This window comes from Myotis lucifugus, unplaced genomic scaffold (assembly GCF_000147115.1).
Source record: "Myotis lucifugus unplaced genomic scaffold, Myoluc2.0 scaffold_26, whole genome shotgun sequence".
In the NCBI taxonomy this organism is placed as follows: Eukaryota; Metazoa; Chordata; class Mammalia; order Chiroptera; family Vespertilionidae; genus Myotis; species Myotis lucifugus.
Window position 1 is genome coordinate 1,213,133 of NW_005871074.1, and position 23,797 is coordinate 1,236,929.

Genomic DNA, 23,797 nt, shown 5'->3' on the forward strand with positions numbered 1-23,797 from the left:
TCGGGAAAAGGGCAAGGCCGCCCGGCGGCTCAGCCCCCCACGTGGACTGGCGGAGGCGCGGGGTGTCCCCGGCAGCGCCCAAGAGGCGGGCGCCGTTTCGGGGACTGGTGGGCGCCTGGCTGGGGTGCGGGCCACTTTGCGGGGACGTGCGGGGAGTGGGTCCTGGCTGCGCACGCGAGGCCCCGGGCCCTCGTGCCTGGATTCGTCTGCTCTGGCTCTTTGTTGCCCCCAAGCCTCCAAGGATTTCTTTTCTCTCCGGGTGCGTAGGCTTCGCTGTCTCCCTTTACTCATTCTTGACCGCCCTCTCCCTTCCAGTCACCCGACATCCACACGGTAATGGAACTGGCAGAATTCAGGGGCCTGGGTTTCATTGTTGCACCTAATAAGTACACAAAAGGAGAAATGCAAGCAGCCATTCATTCATCTGATATATATTTATTGAGGCCCTATTTTGTGAAAAACCAGCTGAGACAGGTTCTCAGAGCCCCTGGGGCAGGCTTTGAGCAGGCTCTCGGCAGACTAATTGGGGGTTGGGGTGCGGGTGGGGTGGGGGGACGGTGTGCATGGTGAAACACAGTGTTTTTTTCTGGGGTGTCCCATTTATCATTACTACAACCCTGGGAGCTAGGTACCATCTCCCCAAACTACAGGACTTATGTTGTAGGTTCAAGAAAATGGCAGGCAAACTTAGCAGCCCTGTGCTCACTTCTAAAGTTGATATTTTCCTTTTTGAGGAAGTTTCCTTGTCACATCTATGCTAAGTAAATAATTTCTTCAGAATCTTAAGACTTATTGAGTCTCTGGGTATCACCTCCATCACTGCCTCCAGGTGAGTTCAGAATGAAGCAAATTCTTTTCGGAGACACAAAACAATTCATGGGTTAAATCTACCACTTAACACTTGTGACTGTCCCCCATGCATGACAATGCCGTCCTTTGGGGACCCATAGCCAGGTGAGAGGAGTTAGCTTGACACACAGGCAGGCAGGGCAGGGGTCCAGTGGAAAACAAAGGCAGGTGGAACAGGCGGAGGCAGACAGGGCAGTTTGAGCAGCCTAATCACAGAAACCAACCATGCAGGAATAACAGACTGTTTTTAGACTCCGAGCCAGAGGCATGTGAAACTAGGGAGGGACTGCAACAATGAGGTGAACTGACGCATAGAAACAGGGAAATTTCGGGTCCCTTGCTGGGCAAGAATGCTTGAGGGAATCAATCAGGTGGTGACACAGGCTTGTAGCACATATATACTCCTAGACCAATTAGCTTCACTGGTAACCCTTTATTGGGCCCCTCCCGGTGCCGGCAGTCTGAATCTGCTTGCAATGTTTTCCACGCATTTGCTTAAATCTTCCGAGATCTCATTTTTCAGCTTTGCAACATGACGGGGGGACGACTCCGCTTGCTATTCCAGTTATCACTGGGGCCGTTATTGCAGTTATTTTAGTAGTTACAGTTTGTCTCTTCAAAAAGAGCAACTGAACATTTCAGCTGGAAATCCGCCCCAGGGATGGCTGTCAAGCCTGGCTCTACATCCGAGGATGTGCCCTCGGACAGGAGGGTCCCAACTCTGTGTACGTTACCAGGGAGAACTGAGCGGTGTGCACCTGAAGGATTTCCTGGAAGATCAAATTGCTGGAGGAATCCGTGACCTCCCACCTCAAGAAAAATTCTAAATCATTCTAGGCTGACCTTCCCCCCCCCCCCCCCCCCACACACACACATAGAAGGAAACAGGACCAAGACATGAAGCAACTTCCCAGCCAGGTAAAGGGTAGAGTCAGGTGTGTCAACTCCCCTTGTGGAATGATTCCCCTGAAGGCATCAACTTTGTGGTCAGACCCCAAATCTCCATCCTCTGGCTCCGTCTAACTCCAATCTGAACCTCAGCCTGCGGCTGGAGATGGGAGAAGGCATCAGCTTCCTACCTTAAATGGCTAAATTGAAGTCCTAGAGTGGTTTGGATTAGATCTAAGTAACCTGTGCTAAGCTGTTCCCCTTTAGAAGGCATCAGAAAATTACACTTCCATTTGAAATGTCTCTGAAAATTGTGCTCTTCCTCTGTCAGGAGATAATGTGTCATTTGCTTTATCTAATAAAGAGAGCTGGCTAGGACCAGACAACACCCTGTTTGTGGCCACTCTGGGCCCTCACTGAAGCACCGAAGCCTGGTGTGAATGAGTTTGCTCAGCAGCAATATTTTTTTTGAGCCCCTTGGCCTGCTATGTGCTGTTTCCGTCAATGTGGTGGGAAGCCTTGTGGTAAAAAGACTTATCTGAGAGTTTGTTCTTTGAAAAGTAGATCAGGAGAGTGCAATGTGCCCAGTGTGGCTCTTAAATCCAGACAAGAAGGATCCTGCCCTGGGCTCCCAACCTGGTCCTCCTCTTGCCACATCCCACCCCTTGTGGTAAAATTTCTGATGGGCTGAGGGGCAGGATGGGAAAGCCCCTTCAGCCTTCTAGAACATGCTTGGCGTGAAGGACACGGAAATGCCTGTGCAAACAGCCTCAAGCCTGCTTGGAGGAGGCCGGGCAGTCTTCCAGAGCCATTCGGGAGTTACGTGGCCATTCGAGCGAGGCCTATGGGGTATGGATGGAGTTGACTGTCCCTCTGTGCCCACAGGGTCCTCCGTGTGCTCGATGGAGCCCAGGTTGGGATGAGAGGACCACATTTGCTAGCCCGATATAGCACACTAGAGGCCCGGTGCATGAAATTCCTGCGGGGGAGGGGGGTCCCTCACCCCAGCCTGCACCCGCTCCAATCTGGGACATCCCTCTCACAATCCAGGACTGCTGGCACCCAACCACTCGCCTGCCTGCCTGCCTGCCTGATTGCCCCAACCGCTTCTGCCTGCCAGCCTGATCACCCCCTAACCATTCCCCTGCCAGCCTGATTGATGCCTAACTGCTCCCCTGCTGGCCCAATTGCCCCTAACTGCCCTCCCCTGCCGGCCTGGTCACCCCTAACTGCCCTCCCCTGCTGGCATGGTCGCCCCTAACTGCCCTCCCCTGCCGGCCTGGTCACCCCTAACTGCCCTCCCCTGCTGGCCTGGTCCCCCCAAACTGCCCTCCCCTGCCAGCCCGGTCACTCCCAACTGCCCTCCCCCGCAGGCCTGATTGCCCCCAACTGCCCTCCCTTTCAGGCTTGGTCCCTCCCAACTGCCCTCCCCTGCAGGCCTGGTCACCCCTCACTGCTCTCCTCTGCCAGCCATCTTGTGGAGGCCATCTTGTGTATTGGAGTGATGGTCAATTTGCATATTACTCTTTTATTAGATAGGATTTAAACATATGGTATATGGACCTTCATGTGTAGTCTTGCCCGAAGCCCGTGGCCCTGCACATGTCAGGATCTTCCTAAAAGCAAGAAATGATCATCTCAGTTTGGAAAAGAAGGATGCCGATTATTCGAAGTTTTCTTGCCTTGGATATCTATCCAATGCCATGGTCCTCATCTATAAACTTTCCCAAATCTTTTCAATATATTTTTATTTCAGAGAGGAAGGAAGAGGGAGAGAGAGATAGAAATATCAATGATGAGAATCATTGATCGGCTGCCTCCTGCATGCCCCCTACTGAGGATCGAGCCCACCACCCAGGTATGACCAGGAATCAAACAGCAACCACCTGGTTCATAGGTCTACACTCAACCACTGAGCAGCCATGCCAGCCAGGCTCCCAAATCTTTTCATTTTTCCTGTTTTTCTTACTCTGAGGCTGTTTTCATTTTAGCCACTACCCTATGATTGCAGTAATATCTCAGGCACATTGGCTTTCTCCCAGAGTGCAGACCCTTTGTTAGGGCACAAGTCTTCTAGGGGAGAACATGTGTGAAGAGGTTGGGTCTTGAGCTATAGGGGAGGATCCTATGCATTGTGGGCATTAGTCTTCCATTCATTACCTGTCCATAACAGTGTGGATGGCCCCAGGCAGCCGCAGTTCTCTGCTGTCACCCCTTGGTAGACTAGCAACAAGCTCCAAGGAAGCTTTCATCCCTCATTTATTTTGTGCTGCCTTCAACATACTTGACTTTCTTCCATCTTGACCTTGCTAACCTTCTAGCTACTGTCTCATTGCCTTACTTCCTTTCTCTGTCAAATATCTTACATAAGTGGTCTGGGGCCAGTCTGGTTGTCTCCACTGGTTCCCTTCTTGGACCCAGTAATCTGGCTTCTATCCCCAGTAGTCAGCACATTGATCTCTAGAAGGTTCACTCACGCTTCTTCCTTCCTTGACCTACCATCATTGAAAATGTTAAGTAACTTCCCTTGGAAACTTTCTCACCTCCTTGATGTTAACCTTTTTTGTTTTGATTTTGTTAGATGAACTTGTAGGAAATCAAGGGAAAGGTAGGAAGAGGAGGAGGAAGGCACATCCCTCTAAAACAGCGGTTCTCAACCTGTGGGTCACGACCCCTTTGGGGGTCGAATGACCCTTTCACAGGGGTCGCCTAAGACCATCAGAAAACACATATATAATTACATATTGTTTTTGTGATTAATCACTATGTTCTAATTATGTTCAATTTGTAACAATGAAATTGGGAGTCACCACAACATGAGGAACTGTATTAAAGGGTCGCGGCATTAGGAAGGTTGAGAACCACTGATTTAAAAGGTTTTAGGCCTGTTCCGAAGAAGAGGATTAGAAATAAAAATAAAGCCAAATTTGACAGAGGGCAGTTTAACCACAGGGATCTTCAAGGTCATGTCCTCTAAACTCTGGATATTGGGATGGCTGAGCTATCTAAGAATAATCACCAGCAATAATAGCTAACATGCATGAAGGCTTCCTGTGAACTCAGGCTCCGTGCTGTATGCTCTTCGTGCAGTGTTTCCTTTAACCTGCACAACAGCCTTGCATAGCAGGTCCCATTATTATCCCGTTTTACAAACGGCGAAAAATGAAAACGGAGCTACTCAATGGCATAATCCAGGCTCACAACAAGGCGGAGTCCAAACCTCCTGTTTTAATCACTGTGCTGTTTCTTGGAGGTGTGGTGGGGGCGTGGAGAGGAATGGGTCTAAGTTCATTGTCAGCCAACTGAGTATTTTAAGCTGCAGAAAAGTGGTACCAGCTGAAAGCAGGGAAGACACCCATCTACAGTTAAAGTGAGCTCTGCTCTTATAATATGTATGAAGAATATTGGGCCACCCAAAGATTAAATAGCCCCAAACACAAGAACTAGGTTTAACATCTGTTATTAAAACAGAATTTCTCTGCCATTTGTTGATAAATTGTTTGATTTGCTTCTTCGTTTGCTTATTTGAAGGAAAAAAGGTATAAGTACAAGTGTCCATAAAAATCTGTCCTTCAATTAGAGGGCATTTTAGCTTCTGTCTTTTAAGAAGATTAAAAAAAAAAAAGAGAAAGAAAGCTTTCCTCACTCTTCTTTCCCAAAATGTAATAAACCTGCCTTAGACTCACTGTCCGATTTGAATGAGAGCCAGTTCATATCAGCACTGGCTGAGAAGTCTGAGAGTGGTCACTTAACTACCAACAGGGAGCGTAAAAAATGTGTTCAAGACACTGACTCCCCCTGAGAGCAAAGGCAACACTGTCCCAATATCTGTTGTTTTTTCTCTCCCCTGCACTACAGAAAACAAATTTATCTTGGACTGGGCAGCATTCGATTTAACATTGGCTCTCTTTGTGTTTCCAGGTCAAGTGGGAACACATATGCTCCCTACTGAGGAAAATAAACTGCAGTGTATTTTTAGCATCCGTTGGAAGGACTCGCAGCTGAAGCTACGCAGGATCCAGGCCATTCACTGAAGGCCCAAGGATTGGCCGCAGTGTCACCAAGAATTCCAGAATGTGCCCTGGGGGTCTGTAAGTAACAGTGTCCCCTTGCCCCCCACCTTACCCTCGACCATTCGCAACCCCAATCCTGTTGCAAACATTTTTCTCCTGAGAAAGAGAGAGAAAACATTCCAGTGAAAGATCAATGAGAAACATCTGTGAAATAGTTATGACACATGACGCTAACTATAGCACACTTGGCACTCTGAGATGGAGCAGGTTCAGGAGGGAAGGGGGAGCATCGGGAGCAGAGATGATGCCCTCCCTCCCCTTGGTGCCTCATCCTGGAGCTAAGCCATGCACAGGGAGCCACCATATGTGTCTTCGTGAAAGAGGACAGGTGCCACTCTGGCACACCTGGCCGCTCCATGGCATGGTGAGCTCGCCCAGATGGTCTCACCCTCCATGGGTGGCAAGGGCAGTGTGCAAGGGGGCCCTCGTCTGAAATGGAAGGTTTGCTCACGAGATTTGGTGACAGTGAGACATACGGTTTAAGACCTTCCTTCTGCCTGCACAGTTTTGAAAAATATTTTCCATTTTTGAAAACCGATTTAGGCAACTGTGTTAACGTAAAAACATTCAAACCTATAAAGAATGTTTGTGAGTTTATTTTAGCCGAACTCTTGACAATTGCCGGGTTTGGGATAATGCTCCAGAGAATGGCGGTTTTCATCTATTTTTTAAAAAATATATTTTCTTGATTTCTTTACAGAGAGGAAGGGAGAGGGATAGTGAGTTAGAAACACAGATCAGCTGCCTCTTGCACGCCCCCTACTGGGGATGTGCTCACAACCAAGGTACAGGCCCTTGACTGGAATCGAACCTGGGACCCTTCAGTCTGCAGGCCGATGCTCTATCCACTGAGCCAAATCAGCTAGGGCTTTCATCTATTTTTAAACATTGCAATCAAAGGAGGAGACATCAGTGGGTTACATGAAACCCATTGGTGATAGAATAGAGAGGCGGGAAAAAGCAAAGCAGGGAATCCTCTGGGATTGGATAAAGAGTAAAATGACAGACACATACGTAGGTGGGTGCAGGATAGTTAACAGTCAACGATTTTCATAACAACAATAACAATGAAGGAATTTGTGGTGTCTGCCCTGGCGCCCAGGGCATTTGGTTGTGTCCTGAGGGGTCCGGAAAAAGGGAAGTTTCAAGTTACCCTGACATTTCAATGATACTTTTTGTTATAGTAGATGCAAAAAGACAATAAGTTAAAGTAAAGGTTGACCTTGTCAAGGAAGATACAGGCCTAGGAGGTGACTACCCACCATAACTGCTTTTAGTTAAAGTTTTTAGTTTCAGACCATCCTTTGTGGTTATGCTAGGTCTTTGAGTTTGAAAGACTGCCATGCAAACCTTCCCTGAGCTTATCAGGTTAGCATGTGGCCCCTTTCATCCACAACTGTTAGCTTTTAAATGAATGAGACAGTGATATTGTATCCTTCTTTCAAAAATAAAAACAAGCCCTGACCGGTTTGGCTCACTGGATAGAGCGTCGGCCTGTGGACTGGACGGGTCCCGGGTTCGATTCCGGTCAAAGGCATGTACCTTGGTTGCGGGCACATCCCCGATGGGGGGTGTGCAGGAGGCAGCTGATCGATGTTTCTCTCTCATCGATGTTTCTAACTCTCTATCCCTCTCCCTTCCTCTCTGTAAAAAATCAATAAAATATATTTAAAAACAAAAACAAAATCTTGAGGCATTTGTAAAATAAAAACAAAGTCTTTGGTGGCGTCATATAACACACATCATGAAGCAGAGCATAACATAAAAAATGTGAGGTCTTCCCGAAGAACTATAATTTTGATTAATATTGTAGTTATTAAAAGACAGGAAAGGCAAAGTTACCGTGGATGTTATTCACGATATTTATTACTCTTGTACCCAAAAAAGAAAACTTTCTGCTTAAAATTCTGTAGAATAGAACAATAAAACCTGATCCCCTACCTACTCTACATCCTACGAAATAGTGAGATGGCTTGAGATAAGGGTTTATGGTGAGCTGTTATCTAAGGATCATGGTTGGTCATAACTTCATTATAAATTCATCTAATATTTATAGAAGGCCTGTGCAGAATGGCTGAATACGAGACTCTCTACTTGGGAAAGCTTCTATTTCTGTTCTCGTCATCAAGGTGTAAAAATAAAGCATTCATCTGATATTAAGGCCGTCTCAAAAGCTATGGTCCTCTCCTCAATTAGATACTGTCTAGTTCAGAATTGTCAGAGCAGGTTGATTGGAAGTCCTGATGAAGTCGCCAGCGACCCCTCGTCTTTGTTCCTTTGTTCCCTAACTACAGTGGCTCTTCAGGTGTAAAAACAATTTGAGGAAGCCCTTCCCTTCCTCTGCAAGGTAACATTGTTCCGAGGGTGTGGTTGTTCTTGAATACAATTATATTAACACTACATTTTCAAAGCTAAGAATATTAAGTTTATATATTAGGAGTTTGGGTTTTGTTCTAAGTACAGAATATTGAATGTATTACTTTTCCCTGCCTTTGGCTTTTAAAATACATTTTTTTAAAAAAAACAAAATAAGTTTAACATGATGTACAAATTAAGTGAAAATATTTCCCAAAGTAAACTGGAGAAATTATAGGAGCCTTATACTAGAAGTTTAGGTTTGTAGGAGAGAAAAAAAATAATTTTCCCTCTACCCTTCTGAATTCTTGGCTAAGACCTCTGTAATGAAAGACAGATCAACAAGAGAAACACAAACAGAAGTTTATTAACATGTATAACTCATGCACACATGGGAGATACCCAGGGATAAGCGACTAGCTCCCAGGGGTGACTTAGAATCAGGTGAAATACCATGCTACTAGGACAGCAGAGAGAGATATAGGCCTCTTGTGGGAGAGTAAAGATTTTTTTTTTAGGAGAGATGAATGGGCCCTGAGCAGAACAGACGGGCAGTATGATCCTTTGTGACAGGTGTGTCTGGGTGTGATGTCCATTTCTAGCCTCTTCTCCTGGCATGAGTCAGTCCTCCCTGGTTGATGACACTCCTGGGGAGGGATCTGTGACACCCAGTTCCTTTTGGAAGATCTTTAGGCAGATGAGGGAGCTGAGAGAAAGCCTCTCCCTGCATCTGCTGTTTCTTAAGTGCTTACAGCTCAGAGAAATCAATATGCCCAAGCAGCATGTTTTGAAGTGGCTCATCCTGAACTCCTACAGTCGTATTCTGGGTGGCATTCAGCTACTCTTCAGGTTCCACGCCACACTGGGCATAGTCACCTACCCCTCCCGCTTGTCATTGTTGTGTCAGAGGCATTGTCTCTGCAAAACAACGGAATTAACTAGGACCAGGTTCTCAGGTTTTTTCTTAAATTTCAGTGGTTACTTTCTTGCAGACGATATTCCTAAAATGGATAGTTTTCATTTATTTTTAAATTTCCTGGCATGTAACATGACATCTATGCTAGAAGTTATAGGGGAGGATCTTTAAAAATACAGTTAATGTGATGCGTACTTTTTGTATCTGTGTAAATTCACAGCAGTCCCTTTAGCTGCCCCCTGTCCACCGAGCAGTGGGTTCCCACAGCCATGTGGACAATGTGACCTCACACGCCTACTCTCAGTGCCCAAGGTAGGCACTTCATTAAAACTGGACCAAAGTTCCTATCTTAGAATTTTAGATTTAGGATTGTAGGGAAAGAAAAATCTCCCTCTAAACTTCTGACTTCTTGGCTAAGACTCCTGTAATAAAAGACAGATTTATAAGAGAAAAACAAACAGAAGTTTATTATCATGCATACCTCAAGTATACATGGAGATAATCAGGGGGAAATGAGTCATTAGAACGCTGGCTTATAGGGCAATTTCGGCTGACACCATAAGAAAGTGTGGGGGAGGCCAGTCTTGAGGCGTAGTAGAGGGTTATGCACATAAATTACTGCCTTTGTTAAGGGTCTAAAGTTGCCTCCAGGGATTGAATTTTGTCTTTCCTGGTAGAGTAGGAAGTAGGGAGACCTTTGAAAATGTTTGTCTGCTTTTAGGCAAATAAGGGGAAGGCAGGGTACTTTTCTTATATCTGTTTCTTCTCAATAGCCTTCAAGCTCAACATAATCCTATGCCAACATGGCGTATTCTGCAGTGGCATGTCCTGCTACCCTTCAGGACTGAGAGTAGGAAAGTCAGTCTTTCTCCGTTAAATTGGAGACCATGAGCAGCTATCCCTAGACCATCACAGGGACTCGGGAGCAGAGGAAATCCAGTCCACCAAGAAAGGAAAAGGCGGATATGACATGATAGCAGATATGAGTGTGAGAGCATGTTTCTTGGATTTCCAACATTTTGGTTTCTTGCCTAGTACCCTTGAGTCTTAGCTGAAAGGGCGAGGGCTATGCCCTCCATCTTGCCTGTATCCTCCATGTTGGGGCCACGTGCGGCCTTCTTCCCGGAAGCCCAGGCCTCTGCTGGCCACGCCCGGGATTTTAAACTAACCAATGACAATCAAGGGAAGTGCGAGCCATAGATATGACCACATCCTGTGTAATGGGTCACCAGCTCGCACCTGGCCAATCGGCGGGGGGCACAGCCCCCTCTCCCGCCCCTACTCCAACCCTCTATAAAACCCCTGGTTCGAGCAGACTGCTCTCTTTTTGCCACCTGCTGCTGCGTCAGTAAGGAAGGTAGAGGAGCTAAGCCCGGGCTTAAAATAAAAGACTCTTTGCTTTTGCATCGGATTGGATGGCTCCCTGGTGGCTTCTTGGGAATCTTGAAATCTGGGCATAACATTAGCTACATTTCCTGCCCCAAAGACTTGTAATAAATCCTCTGCTTTTGCTAGAGCACCCTTGAGTTGGTTTCTCTTCTTTGAAACCAAAAGAATCTTAGCATAGAAATTATATGGAAGCGAGTTTGCAAGTTACAGACCATCAAAGAAAATGGTTATGTCATAGTAGATGAGGCGAGAAGTGGGTAGTCCTGGAAGCAAAGAACATACATATGTTAAAGTATGTTCAGTTTTTGCAGCCTCAAGGAAATGCAATAAGATCAAGAAAAAGAGAAGCTTCAGGCCAAGGGTGCCCAGCTAAAAATAGACAGAAAAGGAGAGTAAGAATACAATTATGGCCCTGGCCCGGTGGCTCAGTTGTTTGGAACATTGTCCCATACACCAGGTTCCATTCCTGGTCAGGGCACATACCTAAGTTGCTGGTTCAACCCCCAGTATAGGAGGCAACGTATCAATGTTTCTCTCTCACATTGATGTTTCTTGCTCTCTTTCTAAAATCAATAAAAACATATCCTCAGGTGAGGAATAAAAAAAAAAATACAGTTATGTTCCAGAAGCCTTTCTGACTATAGCCAGCCACCTGAGACTGCTCAAAGTTAGTCCAAGAGGCATCTAAAAAGACACAAATAAATACAACCAGCTTCTGTATTGTAGCCTTTTTTGAAATGAAAATTGGTGTGTTTATTGAGAAAATGTATCATTTCAGCGATTAGAATGGGAATATCTGGGAGAAACCAGAGGTGCTGAGAACTTCAACTCCAGAACTTCAGCTTTAACACCCCAAACCCTCCATAGGTGTCCCCTCTACTTGTCCCACCAGATAAATGTGATGAGGCCTGCCCCATTGCAAGCAGTTCAGCTCAAATCTACTGGAGGCACAAGTAACATTTCATGATACATTAAGGGGAGAAAGTGCCATCAGAAGCTAAAGAAAATAATGGCGGAAATATTTTCAATTCCTAAAACATAGGGTTTATACTTAAGTTATATAAGGAATTTTTATAAATCAGCTTGCAAATGATAAGTACCACAATTTTTAAAAAGCATGCATGGAAAACAATTTATAGTAGAAGAAATAGAGATAGATAATAAATATATACAAAATAGTCTCATCTCAAGAGTAATCAAAGTAATGACTTTAACGTAGGATACCATATTTAGCCCATCAAGTTAAAGTAGATTTTAAAAAAAACTTTCATTCTTTTTTTAAAAAGTGATTTATAGAGAGAGGAAGAGAGAGAGAGAGAGAGAAAGAGAAACATCAATGTGATATGCTACCCATGATTGAACCACACCTGGATATGTGCCCTGACAGGGAATCAAACCCATTACCTTTTGGTGCATGGGATGATGCTCAACCAACTGAGCCACGCTGACCAAGGTGGCATCGATTTTTTTATATAGCTACTAAGCTTTATTTTTCCTAGTTATATTGAAATATAATTGACATACATCTCTATTTAAATTTCAGGTGTCCAGTGTAATGGTTTGACATATATATATATATATATATATATATATATATATATATATATATATTGTGATATGATGATTGCAAAAAGTTTAGTTAGCATCCATCATCCAATATAGATACAATGAAAAGAAAAAAATTAAATATAGAATATTAATAGGAGAATAAGGAAAAGGAGCACACCCAGGTATTACGGCAAGAATGTATTGGTACAACTCTGAGTAGAGCATTTAATAAGAAGCAGGAAAATCCTAAAGAAATGTTTACCCTGGGAATTGTTTTAAAGAAATAGAGATCCACATAGAAAGATATTTGGTGGGGAAAAATGACTTCACCATCATTTTCTTTAGCTTCTAATGGAAATAAATACATACATTGGGATATGTATGTATATGTGTGTGTTTAAATGTACATTCATTGAAAAAACCTGAAAATACATGCATCAAATTGTCAGTGGTTTTTATCGCTGCTTAGTGAAATTGCAATTTTTTTTCTTGTTTTCCAGATTTTCTATAATAGGTGTCATCTTTAGCATTAGAATAAATCATATTTCAAAAGAAAGTCATGCAGACAAATACATCTTTGTTCAGGCAATCACAAAAAGCACTTGTTATATTTAATTATATTTAACATATTTCTGTATTTCAATTTCTGATTTGTTTGAGGGCAAGTATGTTCAAAAGGAAATCCCATCTTTCCTGGAATATCAGTCTAAGAAGCTTTCTTCTTGGCCTTACACACAGCCCTTATCCAACATGTGCAAGTTTCTCCAAGTTAATTGCATGAGACTTATAAAACTGGAGACTTCTAAATACATTCCAACAATGCTGAGAATATGGTTGCCTAGTATTACAATATAAAACATTTCCAGAACTCTGACTTCTAGCTGCAAAAATATTTGAACCAGATGAATTTCTGAAAATGCTGCCTTTGCTTAACTTTAATCTTGCTAAGGAGAGTTTTCTGCCCCATCCCCCTTTTTCTTTTACACCAGATCTCTCTAATCCCACCTCCTTGTTCCACTGAGCTGATGTGGGAAAAGTAGGCAAATGCATGAAGGCATCAAGGTCAACGGCAGGTAAGGAGACCCAGAATCCCAAAGGAGAATTCCCAGAAAAAGAATCTGGGCTAGTGACCCATATCATCCTCTAGCTGGCCTTCTCCTGGCATTTGAATGGAGGCCAGTGCTTAATGTTTTGTTCACCTTAACACAAATATGCTACCAGAAGACCTCACGTGTGAGAATTGAAGGCACTGTGAGAGGCTCGGTAGGAAGAGACATTTAGGCCAATGGGACCTCTCACATTAATCATCTAAGTTAAGTGAGCTCTTATTTAGAAGTTTCATAACCAAGTGGTAGTAAAAATCACTTTGCAATTAGAGTGAACTCTCTACCCTACCTCACATGAAGGCTATGGGCACGTTGCATAGCCACCATGATTCTCAGTTCCATCAACCATAAAAGGAAGTAGATGAATTTTATCTGATGCTTAATTTGGAGTCCGGCAATGGGCATCAGAGGGTTCAAGAACATGTGAAATTATAAGCAAAATTATATACATTTTTGTCGAGGGAAGATCCATAGCTTTCATCAGGTTCTTAATTCATGAATCCAAGGAAATGATGACCCCCTGAATTATATAATGTTTAAATATCAGTCAACGTTAATATTCTTCAATTCTCCATTTATTTATATTTTGGATAGTGTTTTTTACCTTATTAAAAGATTTTATTTTATACCATATTAGGTTTACTCAAACTTCAAGTTGTTAAGGTCAGATTCCCAGGTGAAGTAAATATTATTATTTCCTTTCTCATCTACAAGGAGTTTTTCCACAGCAAGGATTTGTGTATGTAAATATACACAAGAGCTACAAAATGCAGAAAACTTAGTAAAGTAATTAACCATCTACTGCAGCGATTTCAACCTTTTCTATCTCATGGCACCTGTAAACTAATTATTAAAATTCTGCGGCACACCAAAAAACATACTTTTTGTCCATCTGACAAAACATAGGTATAATTTTGATTCCTCCACACCAGATGGCTATTGTTGTGTTGACTGTTGTCATTTTTTTATTTGACAATCTAAGGGAGAAGAGGTCAGTGCCCATGACTAAATAGTCAGGAATTGCATGTTTTAAAATTCTTGTAGCACACCAGTGTGCCTGCCTCGCCCACAGGTTGAAAATCGCTGATCTAGTATATATGATGTCAATGATGGAAATCTTGCCATTATGTGAAATTTGAAACAATTTACTAGTTTAGTTGGTCTAATTAAAATATCTTAAAATCAATATATGTTAAGATTGATTTTTTACAGTGTTATCACTGTATGATCCTGATCCTGACTTTGTTTTTAAAGAGTAGGTAGAAAAGAAGTTGGGGGAAGTCATAGAACTATAATTCCAAGACCCCAACCCCATCCATAATAATAAAAGTGTAATATGCTAATTAGACCCGAAAGCTGAACAACCTACCAGACGTCATTCCGGACATCCTTCCGGACGAAGCTGCCATAGTAGGGGCTGAGGCAAAGGCAGTTAAGGGTGATCAGGCAGGCAGGCGAGCAGTTAGGTGCGATCAGGCAGGCAGGCAGAGTGGTTAGAGGCAATCAGGCAGGCAGGTAGAGTGGTTAGGGGCAATCAGGCAGGCAGGCAGAGTGGTTAGGGGCAATCAGGCAGGCATGCGAGTGGTTAGGGGCGATGAGGCAGCCAGGCAGAGGGGTTAGGGGCGATGAGACAGGCAGTCAGAGTGGTTAGGAGCGATCAGGCAGGCAGGCAGGCAGGCCAGCAGTTAGGAGCCAGGGGTCCCAGATTGTGAGAGGGTGTAGGCCAGGCTAAGGGACCCCCGCCCCCCATGTGCAAATTTTGTGCCTAGTCTAGTCAATATATAATTAACCGTAATAAATTCAGATTCTTCAGATTTTCACTTCCTGTTTGACATCCATAATCAAATTGTCTGTTCATACCAGTCTCTCTGAAATTTGCCTACTCTTTCAAGAGACTGCATTAGAAGTGACTTAATGATGACACACAGCATTTTCTTGCTCCATAAGCTGACTTCAGGTATATTGGGAAATTCTGTCTGGGAATGAACACTAGCAGTGTCTGCCAGGGGCACTGAGTCAACACTCCAGAACACGGTCCTCTTTCCCAACCAGACAAGCTGGGCACCTGGAGCCCACCTTGTGGTCCTGGGCTCTCAGCAGTGATGTCTCACCATTTGACAGACATCACATCCACTACCCAAAGAACAGCCTGGCCCCATAACTGTGAAGAACAGTCTGCTTTTATTTTTAAAGTATTTAACTTTGGATTGTTAGAGCTCTATAAAGGTCTCAAAAAGGGTTTAAATTCTGTAATTTGTTTCTTAGATTTCTCATCTCTTTGAATTTTGAAAAATACCACTACCACATATTTTATGTGCAGCCTTGCTTCCAAAGAATAAAGTGGATTTTCAAACAAAGACTGAAATAAAACAGTTAAAAAGGAGTATGAGACAACTGGATAAACAAAACGTGGTATATACATACAATGAAATATTATTTGGCCTTAAAAAGAAATGAAATTCTGATAGATGCTACAACATGGATAAACCTTGAAGACATTATGCTAGTGAAATAAGCCCAGTCGCAAAAAGAGAGATATTACATGATTCGGTTTATATAAGGTACCTGGGGTAGCCAAATTCATAAAACAGAACGTCGAATGGTGATTGTCATACTTACCCTGAAGGAAAAGGGGAGGAATTAGGAATTGTTTAATGGGTATGAAATTTCAGTTTGGGAAGATGAAAAAAATTCAGGAGGTGAATGATGTGATAGTTGTACAACAATGTAAATGTACTAATGCCACTGAACTGCACACTTGAAAATGGTTAAAATGGTAAATTTTATGTTATGTATATTTTTACCACAATTTTTGAAAATCTGCTTTATTAAAAAATTATGAGACTATAGAGAAATTTGAACACTGACTGGATAAAGAAAGCATTGTTCTTTATTTTAAGACTATCTTTATCTTTTTAGAGATACATATGAAGTAGTTATAAGCATAATGATATATCTGTCATTGGGTATAGATGAAACAATTTTGGCTGTATGTTGATTAAATTTAAAAAGAGAAAGAAAAAACAGCAAAGCTATAAGCATGTATTGCTGTTAACCTGTTAAATGAAATCAAAATATAGATTGTGGGTTATTTTTTTAATCAAAATGCATTATCCATTATATTATTATTTATAATTTTTGGTTTGCCTGAAATATTCAATATTTTTAAATCCTTTATATTATTTTGATTGTAAACATCTCAATGTTTTCCTTCAGTACAATAGACTGTAAGATGTCATGTTATAGAAGGCATTCACCGTGTTCTTTTGAACGATCTTTCAGCTTAATAAATTTAGTGTCTTGTTTGAGATCATAAAGAAAATATAAACTATGCCTTTGAAGTCTCGTTGCAGTGTCATTATTATTTAGGAGTCACTTTTTTCTTGCTATGCAACTTCTCTGGATTAAAAAAAATATATGTAGCATTGTCATAGAATCTGCCTAAATACTAACACCAATTTAACACAAATTTAATTTAGTTTCCTCATCCAAACTGTTTGGTGTTGTCTGTTTCCCACACAAGATTGTAACTTCATGAGGACAAGGAATTTGTTTTCACCACTACACATTGACACATGGAAGATCACAATTGAATATTTGTTGAATCAATGAATAGACAAAGAGCTGAACATGAACATATGGCTAAAGAGAGTTAAACTTCTAGCTAGAACAATGAACTCAGTCATATCGTCAGCAACCTCTATGGGAATGTTCATGGAATTCAATTACATGTATAGTTCATCTTCAAAGTACGTTATAAATAAAATATTAATACCTCCTTGAAACAGATGCCTAGAGTCCATTTTACAGATGGGAAATCTAAAGCACCAAAAATCTAAATCCTTAAAGAAGAATGCATGAATCAATGTCAGAGATAGATTGAGAGAAGAATTTTAAATATTTGGTCTTGAGCGACTGTCTCCCCAAAGTCATTTTTCCATATCTTGTGCTTGTTACAACTCATTTGCAAGTATTTACTATTCCTGAATTTGAAAGTCTCTCAGGTGAGAAGTCAGTTTGTTGTGACAGCAGGTGACTCAGTTACTGTCAATGTTTTCTCAAGAACTTGTTCCTCAATCTGTGTCCAGTAATTCACAAAGTAAGTTGCTCTCTCGGCTGAAATATATGGCATGTAATTAATTTACCAATGAGTTTCATTAATGCTTGTCCCTCATTTAGTTTTTAAGTGGATTAAACCACCCCAAATCTATTGCACACACAGGGGGAAAACCTTGTATGTCGCGTCTATAAAATTAGAATTTAAAAGTCTAATTTTACTGATGATTCTTCAAACATTACTAGAAATGATATGACCCCAAAACTTAGTATGCCAGAGGGATCACACAACCTCATTTTTTATTGAAAAGTCTCTTCTTCTGTTGGGACTGTGGTTCTCAAATTTGGCTGCATTTTGGAATCACCTGGAAACTTTACAAGTACTGATACCTGGATTCCACCCCTGAGATACCGATTTATTTTATCTGGGATGTTGTCTGGGTTTCGTGAGTTTTAGAAGAAGCTTCTAAAGTCCAGCCAAGATGGAAGAGCCTCTTCTGACATGACCTGGGAATGGAATCCAGGAAGGAGGCCAAGCCAGAGGACTGTGGATACAATGATTTCTAGATTTCTCTTTAAATCCGGATATTTTAAACTATTTCAATAGTTTTAATATCTTATGGTATTCTTCACCCTGGGGTCATTTCTTAGAAGGCTCTAGTTTTACATATCTCAGATTTAAGTCAAATTAGGCTAAGGTGAAAAAGATGTCAAGGTGACAACTAGGATAAAGTGTGTGAAACACCCCTTAAAATGTAAGTAACAAGCTATACAACTGTGAGATACAATGATTATTAATCAAAATTTTGACATGCTACGTGAGCCATACAAGACCAAAGTGGTCATTTGTATGATATGAACTGCCTCCAAAATAATTCTTCGTAATAAACAAAAGTTACTCAAAATGTGTCAATTTTTATTTTGGAGACGTTGTCCTTTCATCACCACCACTTTCGCTCCCAGGAAAATGAATTTAGTTCTTCATGCCTGAAAGTTCTAATGGCGACAGCTTAAAGTAAAACAACCCTGTTGCATCACCCTAGTCATTACATTTAACAATTCCGATCCCTCCAGAACAAAACCATTATGAGAGTTACTCCCATGCATGGTTTTCATTTGTCTTCTATCAAGTTCTTACACTTAGTACTTCCTTGGTTGGCTTGCTTGCTTAATTGTGAATGGTAACTAAGGCAACATACAAAAACAGATCCAAATGAGGAAAGAATTGCAGAAAAAGAAATGCTTAAAAAAAATCAGCAAGAAAAAAGACGTGAACTCAGCTCTTGGAAAGCAAGGACTAAACACCCTGCCTGTATCAGTGTCTCGCCCTTGGCATCTTGTTGGTTGCTTCCAGAACCCAGTTCTCCCAGAGTCCTCGCCTCCCTTCGGGGACTTGCTTTATAATCACTTGATTACTTAAGCTCTTGGAAACCGAATAATTTACCCTGCTTTGCTCTAGGCTGTTGGGCTTGCTTTGGGGTAGGTTTTCTGAAGCAGGAGGCTAGTGTCATCATTTAGCACTCCTATTAAAAACCCCCTAAATTCCTCCTGTTTAGTCTGGCTCACTGGGTGTTGCCCATAAAAACAGTTTGGCTTTTGTAATCACAATTAGAGCAGGGTGGTGTGACTAATCAGTCAGTTCACGGCATCTCTGTTATCTTCTATGAAGTGACTCAGTTTCAACATTCGCTTGTGCTCATGTGTCACTCCCTACTTTCTGATGTGCAAGTCTATATTTGTCCAGATGCTAGATGTTTTTTTTTAAGGCTGTTTGTTTTCTTTCTAAAAACATGTTCTATACTCCCTCTCAGGAGTGAAACTAACTCCACAGGAATTTGGAAGAATTCCCATAATAGGAGTTCCTATACAGAATTCCCAGGCCAGAGAGGCCATTCTGTTCTCTCAGTTTGGGAAATTGTACCAATAATACAACTAGTTCAGGCCAATACACATGTACTGAATATTTACAAAGTGCCAAGTACTTTTCATATAGCATTGTTTTAAAATAAGGTTTATTTTAGAGCAGTTCTGGATTTACAGAAAAATTATAAAGATAGTAGAGCTCCCATATATCTCATACTCAGTCTCCCCTATTATTAGCATCTTACATTAGCATATTAGTTACAATCAATGTAATGACACAATAATGTATTGATGTTGATGCATTATTATTAACTAACATCCGTATCATTCATATTTCCTTAGTTTTTACCGAGTGTCCTTTTTCTATCCCAAAATCCCATCCTGGATACATTACAATCATCATGTCTTCTAAGGGTCTGCGGGACTGTGACAGGTTCTCAGACTTTCATTTCAATGAACTTGACAGTGTTGAGGAGCACTCATCAGGTATTTTGTAGAAAGTCCCTTAATTCGGATTTGATGAATGTTTTGGTCATTAGACTGGGGTTAGTGTTCTTGAGAGGAAGACCACAGAGATAGAACACCATTTTCATCACATCATGTCAAAGGATGTGATATATGTATACACTCAACATGACTTAGCATTGTTGATGCTAGCCTTGATCACATGGCTGAGGCAATAAGTGTCAGATTTCTCTACTGTCACTTATTTTACAAGTACAGGCCCAGTGCACGAGATTTGTGCAGGGGGGGGGGGGGCGGCTCAGCCCAGCCTCCACCCTCTCGAAGTCCTGGAGCCAGAGCCGTTGGGGGATGTCCATCCTTAGTGCTGCTGTGGAGGCGGGAGAGGCTCCACAGCAGCCTGGCTTCTGGCTGAGTGGTGCTCCCCCTGTGGGAGCACACTGACCACCAGGGGGCAGCACCTGCATTGAGCATCTGCCCCTTGGTGGTCAGTGCTCATCATAGCAACTGGTAGTTCTGCCATTGGTTCGATTTGCATATAAGCCTTTTATTATATAGGATGACTGCCCTCTCTTCCCCTCCCCATCTTTAGAAGGAAGTCACTATGTACTACTCATACGTAAGGAGTAGGGAATTGTGGCTCACCTTCTTGAGGGCAGATATCTACATAGGTTATTTGAAGTTCTTATCTATTCAGTCATTTATATCAGTATAAGTTTAAGGATTTTAAAAACATACTTTGGCTTATACAGTAATCCAATAAATCCTTCTTTGTTTTCTTGCTCAAATTTTTCCAGCTTTGGTCACTGGAAACTCTTTTTGTTTGTTCCTTGTCCTTTAACATACTCCTTTGTTGTGGATTTTTTTTTTTAGCACTTCCTTAATTTCTGGATTTATAAAATGCTCCAGCCTTATTTTGCATTTTTCCTGCCCAAGGCCTAGAAATCAGCCATTTCTCTAAGAAACCCTGGTTCTTTTTATTGGAGAGTGGTATTAGAAATCAAGATCTAGGTGATAGGTATGTCCCTTGTTACTGGGGTGGTTTTGCTTCTCAGCTGAAAGAGAAAGGAACTAACCCAGGTATTTACATGTGTGCATAAACATTTTTATATATAACCTTTGGTATCCATATTAAGCAAAGCATGAGTTCATACAGATGTCTCCAACTCTAATCCATTACCACATGGATCACTCTAGCCACTTCCCCCTGCTCCAACAGTGAGAAACCTGGCTCCCACCATCCACCACTCATTTATTTGATTGTTCAATACACATGGATAGCAGTGTCTGAATTGTTATTAACCTGTACCCAGTGGGAGGCAATTTATCAACTAGAGTAGTTTTCCAGGGAGTCTGGAAGACAGTATTCTGGATGGCCCTGAGCCTTGCGTCAATCAATAATTCTGTTACCAAGGAAGAAGGGAAGGATCGATTAGAGAAGACAGTGGTCTCCACCATAGAATGCACTGGAGTTGCAGATCAGGGAAGGGAAAAACAGTGATCTGATTTTGAATTTTAGCTGTGAGTTTCTATGAAAAAGTCAGTTATTTTCTTCTGCAAATGGCAGCCTTTTGACATAATGCTCATTTCCTTCCTCTGCCACAGCACGAGTTCCGTCTTGCTTTAGCCTCCACAGCCATCAGCCATCACCAGCAGAAGTAAGGGGAGAAACCCCACTAAGTACATTGTAAACTCCGAGGTGAGAGGGCAGGGTAATGAGGTGGTGAGGGATGGATGGGTGGGAGTATCAGCTAGTTATTGGGCAGCTGAAAGTAGCAGAGATTGCAAATAGGTGCTGCCTGATCCAAGCTATTAATACAACAAGGGGGAAGAAATGTGGGTGATGGGATGGGCTTGTATAGTGGACCATTAGTGATGCCCTATCCACCACTTTGACAAGTCTGTGCCCTTTATTGATCTACTAGAGGCCTGGTGCACGAATTCATGTACCGATGGGGTCCATAACCCTGGCCTGCTCCCTCTCGCAATCCGGGACTCCTTAGGGCCAAAACCAGCAGTCTGATGTCCGCAGAGGGATGTAGAAGTGGGACCAGGCGCCACACAGCTCCTGCTCATCCCAGCCCCGCTGTGCCTGACACCTGCCACTGCTTGGTAGCACGCTGCTATGGAGGCAGGAGAGGCTTGTGCCGTGGGAGAGGCTCACACCGCCGCAGCTGTGCTCACCAGTCATGAGCCTGGTGTGTGGTGCCCATCAGTCAGCTGAGCGGTGCTCCAGCTGTGGGAGCACACCGAGCACCAGGGCGCAGCTCCTGCATTGATTGTCTGCTCCCTGGTGGTCAGTGCACGTCATAGCGACCGGCCATAGGCTTTTATATATATAGATTATCAAATCAGTTGTCAATGTGCCGTTTTCATCCAATGGAGTTGGCAATTCTAAAAAAAACCCTTTCAGAGCCACTCTTTAAGCTTGACCTGATATCTAGGAAGTGCTGTGCCAATACATGGGAAAGAGCAAGTGACCCCACACAGGAAATCTAAAATTCTTCCTATAAAGTGAGAAGACTCAGAGGTTAAGATTCTTAAAAAAGAAAATAGCAAGGTAGAAGGAAAGAGGGCTTTGCAGATCCATTCATCAGGGTTTGAATCCTAGCTCTGCAATTTAACAGCTTGCAACCCTAAGCAATTTATATGTTGTTGTTTCTATTAAATATATATTAACATACTAAATTATTAAATACTAGAGGCTCAGTGCACGAAATTCGTGCATGGGGTGGGGGTGGGACCTCAACCCAGCCTGCACCCTCTCGCAATCCAGGACCCCTTGGGGGATTGGGCCTAAACCAGCAGCCAGACATCCCTCTCGCAATCTGGGATGCTGGCTCCTAACCACTGGCTTGCCTGCCTGCCTGATCACCCCTAACCACTCTGCCTGCCTGCCTGATCACCCCTAATTGCTCACCTGCCTGCCTGATTGCCCCTAACCTCCTCTGCCTTGGCCCCCGCTGCCGTAGACCAATTCCAGCATGTCATAATTTCAAGAGTTTCATCAAAGGTTGATGAAACTTGGGGACTCAACAGGGTTGAGTCGTCACACATGTAGTCACCGGCTGGGAATGGCTAAAGGCATTTCCCCAAACCTGAATAGGAAACTGATTGTGGCTGCCAGACAGCTAAAAGGCATCTTAATCTACATGTTATTGCCTCCTACTGGCCAAACACCTGATCAGCCTTAGGCTATTCCCCCATTCTGACAATGGACTCTGTACCCTTTGAAACCTTACCCATTGAAGTGTATTATCACCACCTTGCCTTAGGACAAATTGTGTTAATAAAAGCAAGGATCCTAGACAAGGAGGTAGTCTTCAGTTCCTTTAGCTGAAGGTCCTCTGACCCCCAGTGCCTTTCAAAATTATAACTTGACTCCGGACTCTTTATTAGTCCCCGGATTTCTATGTCATCTACGCGCAGCCCCTTTTCCAGATTCCTGAACCCTTCTTGATGCTGGGACATGAACCCCGGCACTCCGCCTCGGCGGCTTCGTCTGGAAGGACGTCTGGAATGACATCTGGAAGGTCATTCAGCTGTTCGGTCTAATTAGTATATTATGCTTTTATTATTATACATAATTTATTAAAGCAATATCACAATGATACAGTTTATTGATGTTTTAAACAGTATGTGACAAAACCCATAGAATATTGTAGCATAATGAGTGAGCCTAATGTGTACAAATTTAGAAATCATTTAGGAGGTTGAGGGATCCCAGAATGTGACAAAACTATGGGAATTACAAATGCATGAAACAGCCTCACTGGGGAAAGTGTTGACCTAAACTGGAACGGAGTGGAGTCTGTCAGACTGCAGGCAGAAGAAACTGCACAGAGACACTGCTCTAGCGGGAAGTGAGATGTGGTACTTCCAGGAAGTGTCCTTAAGCAAAGGGGTGTGTCCTTCTCACTTTCCTCCTTCCTGCTGGGTAGATAGGACGCTCTGCGTGGGTGGAGCTGCCTGTCTTCTTATGATTGTGAAGCCACTACACCAGTTGAATTTGCATGAAAAGAAAAAGAAACTACTGCCTTAACCACTCTTTTATTAAAAGAATAAAATTCTTTTATTTCAGAGAGAGGAAGAGAGAGGGAGAGAGAGATAGAAACATCTATGATGAGAGAGAATCATCAATTGGCTGCCTCCTGCAGGCCCCCTACTAGGAATCAACCCTGTAACCCAGAAATGTGCCCTGACTGGGAATCAAACCTAACATCCTGGTTCATAGGTCACTGTTCAACCACTGAGCAACACCGGCCGGGCTTACCTCGCTCTTATTTTGACTT

General features: G+C 42.7%; 1 long non-coding RNA gene across 1 annotated transcript in view; it reads left to right on the forward strand.

Moving 5' to 3' along the window:
• The first annotated feature begins 3,532 nt into the window (after positions 1–3,532).
• Positions 3,533–23,797, forward strand: part of LOC106696704 — a 31,057-nt gene continuing 10,792 nt past the window's right edge. Inside the window, exons 1-4 of the long non-coding RNA XR_001347643.2 lie at positions 3,533–3,595; positions 5,659–5,828; positions 13,008–13,091; positions 21,111–21,204. This is a non-coding gene — a long non-coding RNA (uncharacterized LOC106696704). The remainder of the gene's footprint in view (positions 3,596–5,658; positions 5,829–13,007; positions 13,092–21,110; positions 21,205–23,797) is intronic.